This window comes from Anopheles ziemanni (genome assembly GCF_943734765.1).
Source record: "Anopheles ziemanni chromosome X unlocalized genomic scaffold, idAnoZiCoDA_A2_x.2 X_unloc_57, whole genome shotgun sequence".
Classification (NCBI taxonomy): Eukaryota; Metazoa; Arthropoda; class Insecta; order Diptera; family Culicidae; genus Anopheles; species Anopheles ziemanni.
The window spans coordinates 20,001-32,112 of NW_026689826.1; positions in this window are offsets into that span (position 1 = coordinate 20,001).

Sequence of the window (12,112 nt, forward strand, 5' to 3'; positions counted from 1 at the left end):
CGGGACGGGTTGGCGGATCCATCACTCTGAGTATGCCGGGTTGATACTTGGGGTTGGTTTGGTTTTGGTGACCCAATACTAGATGTACCATCTCGGTGGTATGTCAGTATCACCTATACTCCAGACCACTTGCATGGTTAGCAAGCGTTGTGATCTAATGGCCCAACCGGGCAAACACTTTGGGTTCGCAAGGACTTAGAGTGCCGGGACGGGTTGGCGGATCCAACACTCTGGGTACCTCCGGGTACTTGGGGTTGGTTGAGGACTTGGTGAACAAACACTTGATATACACTCTCCGGATGTACTTCGGGTGTCACCTGTTGTCCGAGACCACTTGCATGGTTAGCAAGCGTTGTGATTCAATGGCCCTACCGGGCAAACACTTTGGGTTCGCAAGGACTTGGAGTGCCGGGACGGGTTGGCGGATCCAACACTCTGGGTACCTCCGGGTACTTGGGGTTGGTTGAGGACTTGGTGAACAAACACTTGTTGTACACTCTCCGGATGTACTTCGGGTGTCACCTGTTGTCCGAGGCCACTTGCATGGTAGCAAGCGTTGTGATACAATGGCCCTACCGGGCAAACACTTTGGGTTCGCAAGGACTTGGAGTGCCGGGACGGGTTTGCGGATCCAACACTCTGGGTACCTCCGGGTACTTGGGGTTGGTTGAGGACTTGGTGAACAAACACTTGATATACACTCTTCGGATGTACTTCGGGTATCGCCTGTTGTCCGAGACCACTTGCATGGTTAGCAAGCGTTGTGGTCTAATGGCCCTACCGGGCAAACACTTTGGGTTCGCGAGGACTTAGAGTGCTGGTAGTGGTTGGCGGACCCAACACTCTGGGTACCTCCGGGTACTTGGGGTTGGTTGAGGACTTGGTGAACAAACACTTGTTGTACACTCTCCGGATGTACTTCGGGTGTCACCTGTTGTCCGAGACCACTTGCATGGTTAGCAAGCGTTGTGGTCTAATGGCCCTACCGGGCAAACACTTTATGTTCGCGAGGACTTGGAGTGCTGGTAGTGGTTGGCGGACCCAACACTTCGGGTACCTCCGGGTACTTGGGGTTGGTTGAGAACTTGGTGAAGATACCCCTGTCACCTTGTTCGAGGCCACTTGCATGGTCGCAAGCGTTGTGATACAATGGCCCTACCGGGCAAACACTTTGGGTTCGCAAGGACTTGGAGTGCCGGGACGGGTTGGCGGATCCAACACTCTGGGTACCTCCGGGTACTTGGGGTTGGTTGAGGACTTGGTGAGCAAACACTTGATATACGTTCTTCGGATGTACTTCGGGTGTCACCTGTTGTCCGAGGCCACTTGCATGGTCAACGGTTGAGGTGGTGATGGCGGGTCGGTGCTGTAGGGTGCCGGCCTGTTGGCTGCCTTGGCCGGGTTGGTTGGTTAACACTTGATTGGGCTTGCACCCGAGGGTAATGGCACTTGAAGGTGGGTACTGGCCGGCTGACCTGGTGTGATGGTTGGTTGGTGAACACTTGGCGGTACTTGCACTTGGCTGTGCTTGGACTTGAAGGTGGGATCCGGCTGGCCTAGGCCATTGGTGGTTGGTTGGTGGGTTAGCCCTTAGCTGGGCTGGCTGGCTGGCTGGCCATCGGTGGTGTGGTGTGGTGTGGTGTGTGGAGTCGAGCATCGCGCGCCGTTGCCTTCTTCGGAGTGTTGTGGGTACGCAAGTGCTTGCAGTGCAAAGAGGTTGGTGATGGAGTGACATTGCCTTCACCATGGAGTTGCGGGTACTTAGGTACTTGCAAGGAGATGGTGGTATGGTGGTGTTGCGTGTGTGGTGTTCGATTAGAAAGATATATTTTCTAAGTCCGGATTAGTGCTGTCAGTGAGGCCGCCACTAACAGGTCCTCCACGGCCTCCGTGGTTCTTGACTTGGCGCTATTCCGGACTTGGGGCGATCACGATGTCCCCGTGCGGGACTTAGAAGATGGAAGAACACAAGTACCCTTATCCCATGACTTGTGAGCGATTGGCATACGTTACCACATGAAGAGAAAAATTGGCTAAGTCCAGGATCCATATTATATGAAGAGAAAATCGGCTAAGTCCCGGATCCATATTACATGAAGAGAAAAATCGGCTAAGTCCAGGATCCATATTATATGAAGAGAAAAATCGGCTAAGTCCAGGATCCATATATATTAACCTAATAATCGGCTAAGTCCAGGATCCATATTATATGAAGAGAAAAATCGGCTAAGTCCAGGATCCATATTACATGAAGAGAAAAATCGGCTAAGTCCCGGATCCATCTATAATAACCTAATAATCGGCTAAGTCCAGGATCCATATGATATGAAGAGAAAAATCGGCTAAGTCCAAGATCCATATGATATGAACAGAAAAATCGGCTAAGTCCAGGATCCATATATAATAACCTAATAATCGGCTAAGTCCAGGATCCATATAATATGAAGAGAAAAATCGGCTAAGTCCGAGATTGGGTCTGTCAGAAATACACTTCCAAGTTACCACACAAGCAAGCAAGATGGCCTAGTGATGGATCCATATGATATGAAGAGAAAAATCGGCTAAGTCCAGGATCCATATTATATGAAGAGAAAAATCGGCTAAGTCCGAGTTTGGGTCTGTCGGAAATACACTATCAAGTTACCACACAAGCAAGCAAGATGGCCTAGTGATGGATCCATATGATATGAAGAGAAAAATCGGCTAAGTCCAGGATCCATATTATATGAAGAGAAAAATCGGCTAAGTCCGAGATTGGGTCTGTCAGAAATACACTTCCGAGTTACCATACAAGCAAGCAAGATGGCCTAGTGATGAATCCATATGATATGAAGAGAAAAATCGGCTAAGTCCCAGATTGGGTCTGTCAGAAATACACTTCCAAGATACCACACAAGCAAGCAAGATGGCCTAGTGATGGATCCATATAATATGAAGAGAAAAATCGGCTAAGTCCGAGATTGGGTCGGTCGGAAATACACTATCAAGTTACCACACAAGTAAGCAAGATGGCCTAAGGATGGAACCATATAATATGAAGAGAAAAATCGGCTAAGTCCCAGATTGGGTCTGTCAGAAATACACTTCCAAGTTACCACACAAGCAAGCAAGATGGCCAAGTGAAGGATCCATATGACATGAAGAGAAAAATCGGCTAAGTCCCAGATTGGGTCTGTCAGAAATACACTTCCAAGTTACCACACAAGCAAGCAAGATGGCCTAGTGATGGATCCATATGATATGAAGAGAAAAATCGGCTAAGTCCCAGATTGGGTCTGTCAGAAATACACTTCCAAGTTACCACACAAGCAAGCAAGATTGCCTAGTGATGGATCCATATGATATGAAGAGAAAAATCGGCTAAGTCCCAGATTGGGTCTGTCAGACATACACTATCAAGTTACCACACAAGCAAGCAAGATGGCCTAATGATGGATCCATATGATATGAAGAGAAAAATCGGCTAAGTGCAAGATTGGGTCTGTCAGAAATACACTATCAAGTTACCACATGAGCAAGCAAGTTACCACATGAAGAGAAAGCCGGCAAAGTCCGGGAATGTTACCACATGAACTGGAAAATGGGCAAAAACCTACCTTCACAGGGAACGTGAATAACTAAGGCTGTAGACATCGGATCGACAAGCCAAAGACTGATATGGAAAGGAAATGAGTAGTACTAGCTTTCCTGAGAGTTGCAGAGCTTAGACTGCATATGAACGGAAGTTATTGAGCGTCAAAGTCAGAAAAGTTGCCCGAAGGAACACAAGTTCCAACTTAGAGCATGAATACCGCCTAGACGGTAAGAGGTACGGCCAGGCTGAGGAATAAGGAAATGTTGGCCAACATGTTCCCTAACTATCCCCCGAAGACCGCAAAGCAATCCAACATCAACCAAGAAAGTTATAGCCCGATCAAGGAAACACCTACTTTGCACCGATATTGCACCAAATATATGTACCAAGCACCTTCGGTTGCATACCCTGCAGGGGCTTACCATAGTAGGCCATGGAAGACCGATATACCGAACATAATCTCTTTCTATCTCCTCGGGTGTTGGAGATAGCGCTTTGCGGTAAAAGAACGAAAGTTAGACCATATCTTGGTGCATCTTTTTGCCCGAGAACACAAGACCCTATCTACCAAGGCAAGAAAGTTGTGTGGGGACAAAATGTCCATAAGTGCCCAAAGTGGCACACTTGAACCATATATTCGAGAAAAACACAAGTGTGGGCCCGAGCTAGCGAGTTGAAATGTTCTGACCGTCAGTAGCCCTAGTTGAGGTGCACTTATCATTATATGAGGCCAACGTGCCAGCTAGTCTCTAAAGGGGCGATATGGGTGTTCCAAGGTTTGTACCCAATTGAGGAAAAAACAGGGTAAGGTACGGTGTACCGCGAATAACTCGGGCTATAGATGTCCGATCGATGAGTTTGGCATATGTATGGAAAGGTCTCGACGAGACCTAACTACCCTGAAAGTATGAAGGCAAAGACTTGAATGACCGGGAAGTTATTAAGTGCACAAGTGGTAAAGTTGCACCAAAGTCCATGTTACCCGAAGTGGTACATGAACACCCAATATTCGACCAAAACACAAGTTTAGAGACGAGCTAGCGAGCTACATTGTTCAGACCGTCAGTAGCCCGCATCAAGACACGCATTTCATTATATTGAGCCTAGCCGCTAGCTCGACTCGAAGTCGGTCATATGGTTGGTTGATGGTTTGGACCGACCACGTGGTGTACCAAGGTGATGTACTTTTCATGAATTAAAACTCTGGCTGTATGGCACTGAGCGACAAGCTAAGGTGTGATTTGGAATAGTCTTGAGTGGGACTATTTAGGAAAAATGCGAACAAAAAATCACAAAGTTCTTGGGCGAAGCTATTAGCGAAACATAGAGCAAATTGGTACCAAAAACTATGGAAATGGGACTTGAGTCAAAAATAACCGCAAGTTGGAGAAGATATAGCAAGCTTGCGTAGAACAATTATATTTGGTGCATGGTATCACCAACAAAAAAGTATATGGGGCCAAGGTGCTGGCTGGCCTCCAAAGTGGAGATATGGGCGATCCAAAGTTTGTACCCAAGTACGAACAAGTATGGAAAAAACAGGGTAAGGTACCAAGTACCATTAATAACTTCGGCTGTAGATGGCCGAGCGAGGCAAACGGCTCACCGTTGGAAAGGTCTTGGGGAGACCTATCTACCCTGAAAGTTTCATGAGGCTGAGTTGAAATACCACGGAGATATTAGGTGATGATGGTCCAATTCGGGGACCAAGTCGCAGGAAATGGCACTTGACCAAAATCACCCTTGGAAGGTGAATACCGGCTTACCGGTAAGAGATAGCGACTTAGCGTAGAATATTCATAAGTTGGGCGTGTAGAGACGCAACTTTTATTATATGGGGCCAACCCGGTCAGGGTGCTCCAAGTCGGTCGTTTGGTCGGTTTATGGTTTGGGCCGACCACGTGGTGTACCAAGTTGAGGTACCTTTCATGAATTATAACTCGGTCAGTTTGCCACCGAGCGACAAGCTGCGGTGTGTTTTGGAATGGTCTTGAGTGGGACTATCAAGGAAAAATACCAATCGAAAATCAGCTTGTCCATGGCCGAAGCTATTAGTGAAACATATAGCAAAATGGGTCCAAAAACGAATGAAATGGGAATTGGACCAAGAATAACGGCAAGTTGGAGAAGAGATAGCAAGTTGGCGTAGAACAATTATATTTGGTGCATGGCATGACCAACAAAAAAGTATATGGGGCCAAGGTGCTGGCTGGCCTCCAAAGTGGAGATATGGGCGATCCAAAGTTTGTACCCAAGTACGAACAAGTATGGAAAAAACAGGGTAAGGTACCAAGTACCATTAATAACTTCGGCTGTAGATGGCCGAGCGAGGCAAACGGCTCACTGTTGGAAAGGTCTCGGGGAGACCTATCTACCCTGAAAGTTTCATGAGGCTGAATTGAAAGACCACGGAGATATTAGGTGATGATGGTCGTATTCGGGGACCAAGTCGCAGGAAATGGCACTTGACCAAAATCCCCCTTGGAAGGTGAATACCGGCTTACCGGTAAGAGATAGCGACTTGGCGTAGAATAATCATAAGTTGGGCGTGTAGAGACGCAACTTTCATTATATGGGGCCAACCCGGTCAGGGTGCTCCAAGTCGGTCGTTTGGTCGGTTTATGGTTTGGGCCGACCACGTGGTGTACCAAGTTGAGGTACCTTTCATGAATTATAACTCGGTCAGTTTGCCACCGAGCGACAAGCTGCGGTGTGTTTTGGAATGGTCTTGAGTGGGACTATCAAGGAAAAATACAAATAGAAAATCAGCTTGTCCATGGCCGTAGCTATTAGTGAAACATATAGCAAAATGGGTCCAAAAACGAATGAAATGGGACTTGGACCAAGAATAACGGCAAGTTGGAGAAGAGATAGCAAGTTGGCGTAGAACAATTATATTTGGTGCATGGTATGACCAACAAAAAAGTATATGAGGCCAAGGTGCTGGCTGGCCTCCAAAGTGGAGATATGGGCGATCCAAAGTTTGTACCCAAGTATGGCAAAAACTGGTAGAGGTACCTTTCATGAATTACTGCTCAGGCTGTATGGCACTTAGCGGGACGCTTGGCTCTGGTATGGAATAGTCTTGAGTGGGACTATCAAGGAAAAATACGAACAAAAAATCACCATGTCCACGGACGAAGGTATTAGCGAAACTTAGAGCGAAATTGCGACCAAGTCGCTGGAAATGGCCCTTGGACCAAGTATACCGTCAAGGCGGTACGAGATAGCGAGTTGACGTGGAATATTTATAAGTTTGCCTCCACGAGACGAAAGTTTAGTTATATGGGGCCAACCCGCTCAGGGTTGTCCAAGTCGGTCATATGGCTGATCGAAATTTTCGACCAAGTACTGAGAAAACAGGGTAAGGTACCGTGTACCTCGAATAACTTTGGCTGTAGATGTCCGAGCGAGGCAAACGGCATAGCGTTGGAAAGGTCTTGAGGTGTTCTAGGCACCCTGAAAGTTTGAAAAGGCTATCTGGAAAACTCGTGGAGATATTAGAGAAACATTGGGCCCAAAAGATACCAAGTCGCAGGAAATGGGCCCTCCAAGAACACCCTAAAATCCCAATTACGGCTAAGTTGCAGGCCAGCTAGCGAAGTGAAATGTTCTAGGCATAACTAGAACACGTTAATGCGCAACTTTTTGAATCAGAACTTTTTTCGATATCTGGCCCCCAAAGGGGGGATATGGGCGATCAAAGGATTTTTCCAAGTTTCGGTACTTTTTACGGTATCGCTCATAGCTCCGGCTGTATGCAAGCAAATGACAATCTAAGACATGATTTGGAAAGGTATTGAGCAGTACTAACTTACGTTAGAACACAGCGAAGCGCTATCGGTTCATGGCAAGGCCGATATAAGCAGTCAAAGATGAAAAATGTTGACAAAATGAACAAAAATTACCTTGGTACGCGAATAGCGGCCAGGGATGAAGAGGTACGAAGGTGGTGTAGAAGAATTATAATTAGGGCTTGGTACGCTCTAAAAGTTTGCCGAAGACCGCAAAGCGCTCAGACCCATAGAAAGTGGCCATTTGGGCCGAACAGTGCGTGCAAAGAGGTGAAAATGCAAAAATTGCACTTTGGGGGGCGATTTGCGGGGGGAAGGAGGGGTCGGAGGGCAAAATGTCCCTTGACCAAAAAGTTTTATCTCGTCGAGATCTACAACATTGCCGAAGACCGCAAAGCGCTAGCTCGCAATCGAAAAATCGAGAATTTGAAAATTTTCTAAGTCTTGGGCTCCCTAAGGAAAAGTTTCAAAAATCACGTTTGTCCCCAATTTTGAAGGGGAAGGAGTCGGTTCCGGGGCATGGTGTCTTCGGCAAAAAGTCTTATCTTTTTGCGTACTTTCGACTAGTTCAATAAAAATTTTTGACCCAAAATTTGTTCGGCGGACCCCTAGGTCGAAAAACCCGAAAAAAGTCGAAAAAAGTCGAAAATGTCGAAAAATGAGAAAACCTCATATTCGGACTCTACACGAGCCCCAGATATTGAAAAGTGAAATCCGCGGTCGATTTGGAACAAAAAATTGACCTAGGCAAAGTTGTATGGAGGTAGGGACCCCTGAGAAAAAAGTTTGGTCCCGAGGCTCCTTGGACCACCAAGTCCCTAGGTCGGACCAAAATCGGAAAAAATCCGACCAAAGTCGAAAGTGTCGAAAATTTTAAAAAACCCCTTTTGGGGCCCTATGGCCTCCCTAGATAATGAAAAGTGAGGTCCGCGGCCGATCCGGAAGAAAAACTTGACCTAGGCAAACTTGTATGACGGTGGGGACCCAAAAAAATTTCGATGAGTGTAGTTTAGACAGGCCGGAAAATGTATCGGTGGTCCGTATCAAGGGACGTCTTTTAGTTCCATGGGGTGGTGGTCGTCGAACAAAGTCGCCTAGGTCGACCACCAGAAAGACCAGTCGTGTTGTAATGGATGTTTTGACCACTTTACTAGGGAAACCTAGTAGGTCGAAGCAAATTTGGGGTTCGAGATGAGTTGGTGAAAGTTGGTCCAACCTAGGTGTGCTTGGTGGAGGTTGACCATGAAAGTAGAGCATGATAGGAATGACCATAACTTTGGTTCTAGATGTCGGATCGGTACACTTTCGGCAGTTTTGGAAAGGTGAAGGCCTGCTCTAGCTATGTTTCCTACCAAGCTGAGCGCCTACTAGTGACCCGGAGGAGGTATTAAGGGTCAAAGGCAAAAAGGGGTACCCTAAAGTGCGTGTGACCAAGAAAATGGGAAAAACGGTATCGCCTATAGCTCAGGCTGTATGGCTCGGATCGGAAAGCTTGGATATGCGTTGGAAAGGTCTTGACGAGCGCTAGCTATGTGTCCTACCAAGCGAAGCGCTAGGTGTTGAGCAAGTCGGTCATATTAGAGGGCAAAGGTGAAAAATGGTGGTTTAGAGGCGAAAATTCACCTTATGATCGAAAATAGCGGGCGAACGATAAGAGCTACGAACACGGCGTAGAACAATCATAAGTACGTTACCACAAGACCTAACTTTGGCCAATATAGAGCGAGAAGATCGGAGGTACCCATCAGGGTGATATGGCTGGTTCAAAGTTGGACCAAAACGAGACTTGAGAAATGGATTGAAACACGGTATCGCGAATAACTCAGGCTGTATGGAACGGATCGACAAGCTTAGATCAGTGTTGGAAAGGTCGAACCGAGCGCTAACTATAATCCCAAACAACCGAAGCGCTAAGTGTTGAGCAAAACTGAGTTATTAAGCGACAAAGTGGAAAAATAATACCAAAATGGCCAAAAATCACACAAGACCAAGAATACCGAGCAAGCGGTAAGAGATAGCGGGTTGACGTAGAATACTTATAAGTTTGCCTCTACGAGACCTAAAAGTCGTCCATAGAAAGCGAGAAGATCGGACCACTCTGGAAGGGTGATACGAGTGGTCAAAAATTAGCAAAAATGAAACATGGCTAAAATGGATTTGACTTGTGCACCGTATAGCTCCGGCTGTATGGCATGGATTGTTAAGCTAGGATATGTTTTAGAAAGGTAACACCCAGCGCTAGATACGACTAGAAGAAAGCAAAGCGCTAACTAGCATGATTTGGAAGTTATTAAGTGTCAAAGTCGAAAAATGTTACCAAAATTGAAACTCGAGTACATTGGGCCAAAAAGTACAAGTTGTGAAATTTGGACTTACGAGTAAAATACCGAGCAGGCGGTAAGAGATAGAGACTTGGTGTAGAACAATTATATGTTGGGCATGTTATAACCTATATTTGGCCCGAACATAGTGACGAGATCGGTGGTACCCAAAAGGGTGGTACAGGTGTTAGATGGTTTTCCCAGAGCATAAGCTCCACATGATATGGAAAACGGGAAACATCATAACTTCGGCTGTATGGCATGGAATGGAACGAACAAGGTATCGATGGAAAGAGAAAAGGTAGCGCTAACTATAATTCCTACCAAGCAAAGCGCTAGCATGTGACCGTTCGGGTGTTATTGTGAGTCAAAGTCAGAAATTGTTACCACGAGAGGCGAAAATCCGACTAAGTCCATGAATACCGGGCTGGCGGTAAGAGATACGGCTTGGCCGTAGAACATTTATAAGTTGGCCAATACAAGACCTAAGTTTTGTCCATAGACGACAAGAAGATCGAAGATACGTGAAGGTGAGATATGGGCGTCCCAAAGTGGGCCTTTGAAAAAGTGACAAACTTCCCTTATAACAGCATACACCAAATATCTCTGGCTCTATGGCACCGAATAAGAAGTTGAGGTCAGCGATAGAAAGGTGATAGTCAGCGCTAAATATCATACGAACAGAGTGAAGCGCTAAAGGGAAAGGATCTTGGTGATATAAGGTGACAAAGTCGAGAAAAGTTGCCTCAAAATCATGAAAAATGTGAAAAAATGGCTAAGTCCCGGGTGCCTTAAGGGCAGGTTGATCGAATGTACCGAGCTGGCGGTACGAGATAGAGACTTGGTGTAGAACAATTATATGTTTGGCATGGCAAGACCTACATTTGGTCAATACAAAGTGAGAAGATCAAAGAAACCCGTAAGGGTGATATTGGTGTCCAAAGGTAAAAAGCACTAAGTCTTGGGAAACTTATATGAAGAAAAAGGACCCTGATGGGTCATATAGGATGGATCGAAAAATCGGCTAAGTCCCAAAATGGGGATGTCAGAACTACACTCAAATGTTACCACACCAAGCAAGGCAAACTTATATGAAGCAAAGGACCCTGATGGGTCATATGGTATTGGTCGAAAAATCGGCTAAGTCCCAAAATGGGGATGTCAGAACTACACTCATGTGTTACCACACCAAGCAAGGCAAACTTATATGAAGCAAAGGACCCTGATGGGTCATATGGTATTTTACGAAAAATCGGCTAAGTCCCAAAATGGTGATGTCAGAACTACACTAAAATGTTACCACACCAAGCAAGGCAAACTTATATGAAGGCAAGGACCCTGATGGGTCATATGGTATTTTACGAAAAATCGGCTAAGTCCCAAAATGGTGATGTCAGAACTACACTAAAATGTTACCACACCAAGCAAGGCAAACTTATATGAAGGCAAGGACCCTGATGGGTCATATGGTATGGATCGAAAAATCGGCTAAGTCCCAAAATGGGGATGTCTGAACTACACTCAAATGTTACCACATCAAGCAAGGCAAACTTATATGAAGGAAAGGACCCTGATGGGTCATATGGTATTTTACGAAAAATCGGCTAAGTCCCAAAATGGGGATGTCAGAACTACACTCATGTGTTACCACACCAAGCAAGGCAAACTTATATGAAGGCAAGGACCCTGATGGGTCATATGGTATTTTACGAAAAATCGGCTAAGTCCCAAAATGGGGATGTCAGAACTACACTCAAATGTTACCACATCAAGCAAGGCAAACTTATATGAAGCAAAGGACCCTGATGGGTCAAATGGTATTTTACGAAAAATCGGCTAAGTCCCAAAATGGGGATGTCAGAACTACACTCAAATGTTACCACACCAAGCAAGGCAAACTTATATGAAGCAAAGGACCCTGATGGGTCATATGGTATTTTACGAAAAATCGGCTAAGTCCCAAAATGGGGATGTCAGAACTACACTCAAATGTTACCACACCAAGCAAGGCAAACTTATATGAAGGCAAGGACCCTGATGGGTCATATGGTATTTTACGAAAAATCGGCTAAGTCCCAAAATGATGATGTCAGAACTACACTAACAAGTTACCACACCAAGCAAGGCAAACTTATATGAAGCAAAGGACCCTGATGGGTCATATGGTATTTTACGAAAAATCGGCTAAGTCCCAAAATGGGGATGTCAGAACTACACTCAAATGTTACCACACCAAGCAAGGCAAACTTATATGAAGCAAAGGACCCTGATGGGTCATATGGTATTTTACGAAAAATCGGCTAAGTCCCAAAATGGGGATGTCAGAACTACACTCAAATGTTACCACACCAAGCAAGGCAAACTTATATGAAGCAAAGGACCCTGATGGGTCATATGGTATTTTACGAAAAATCGGCTAAGTC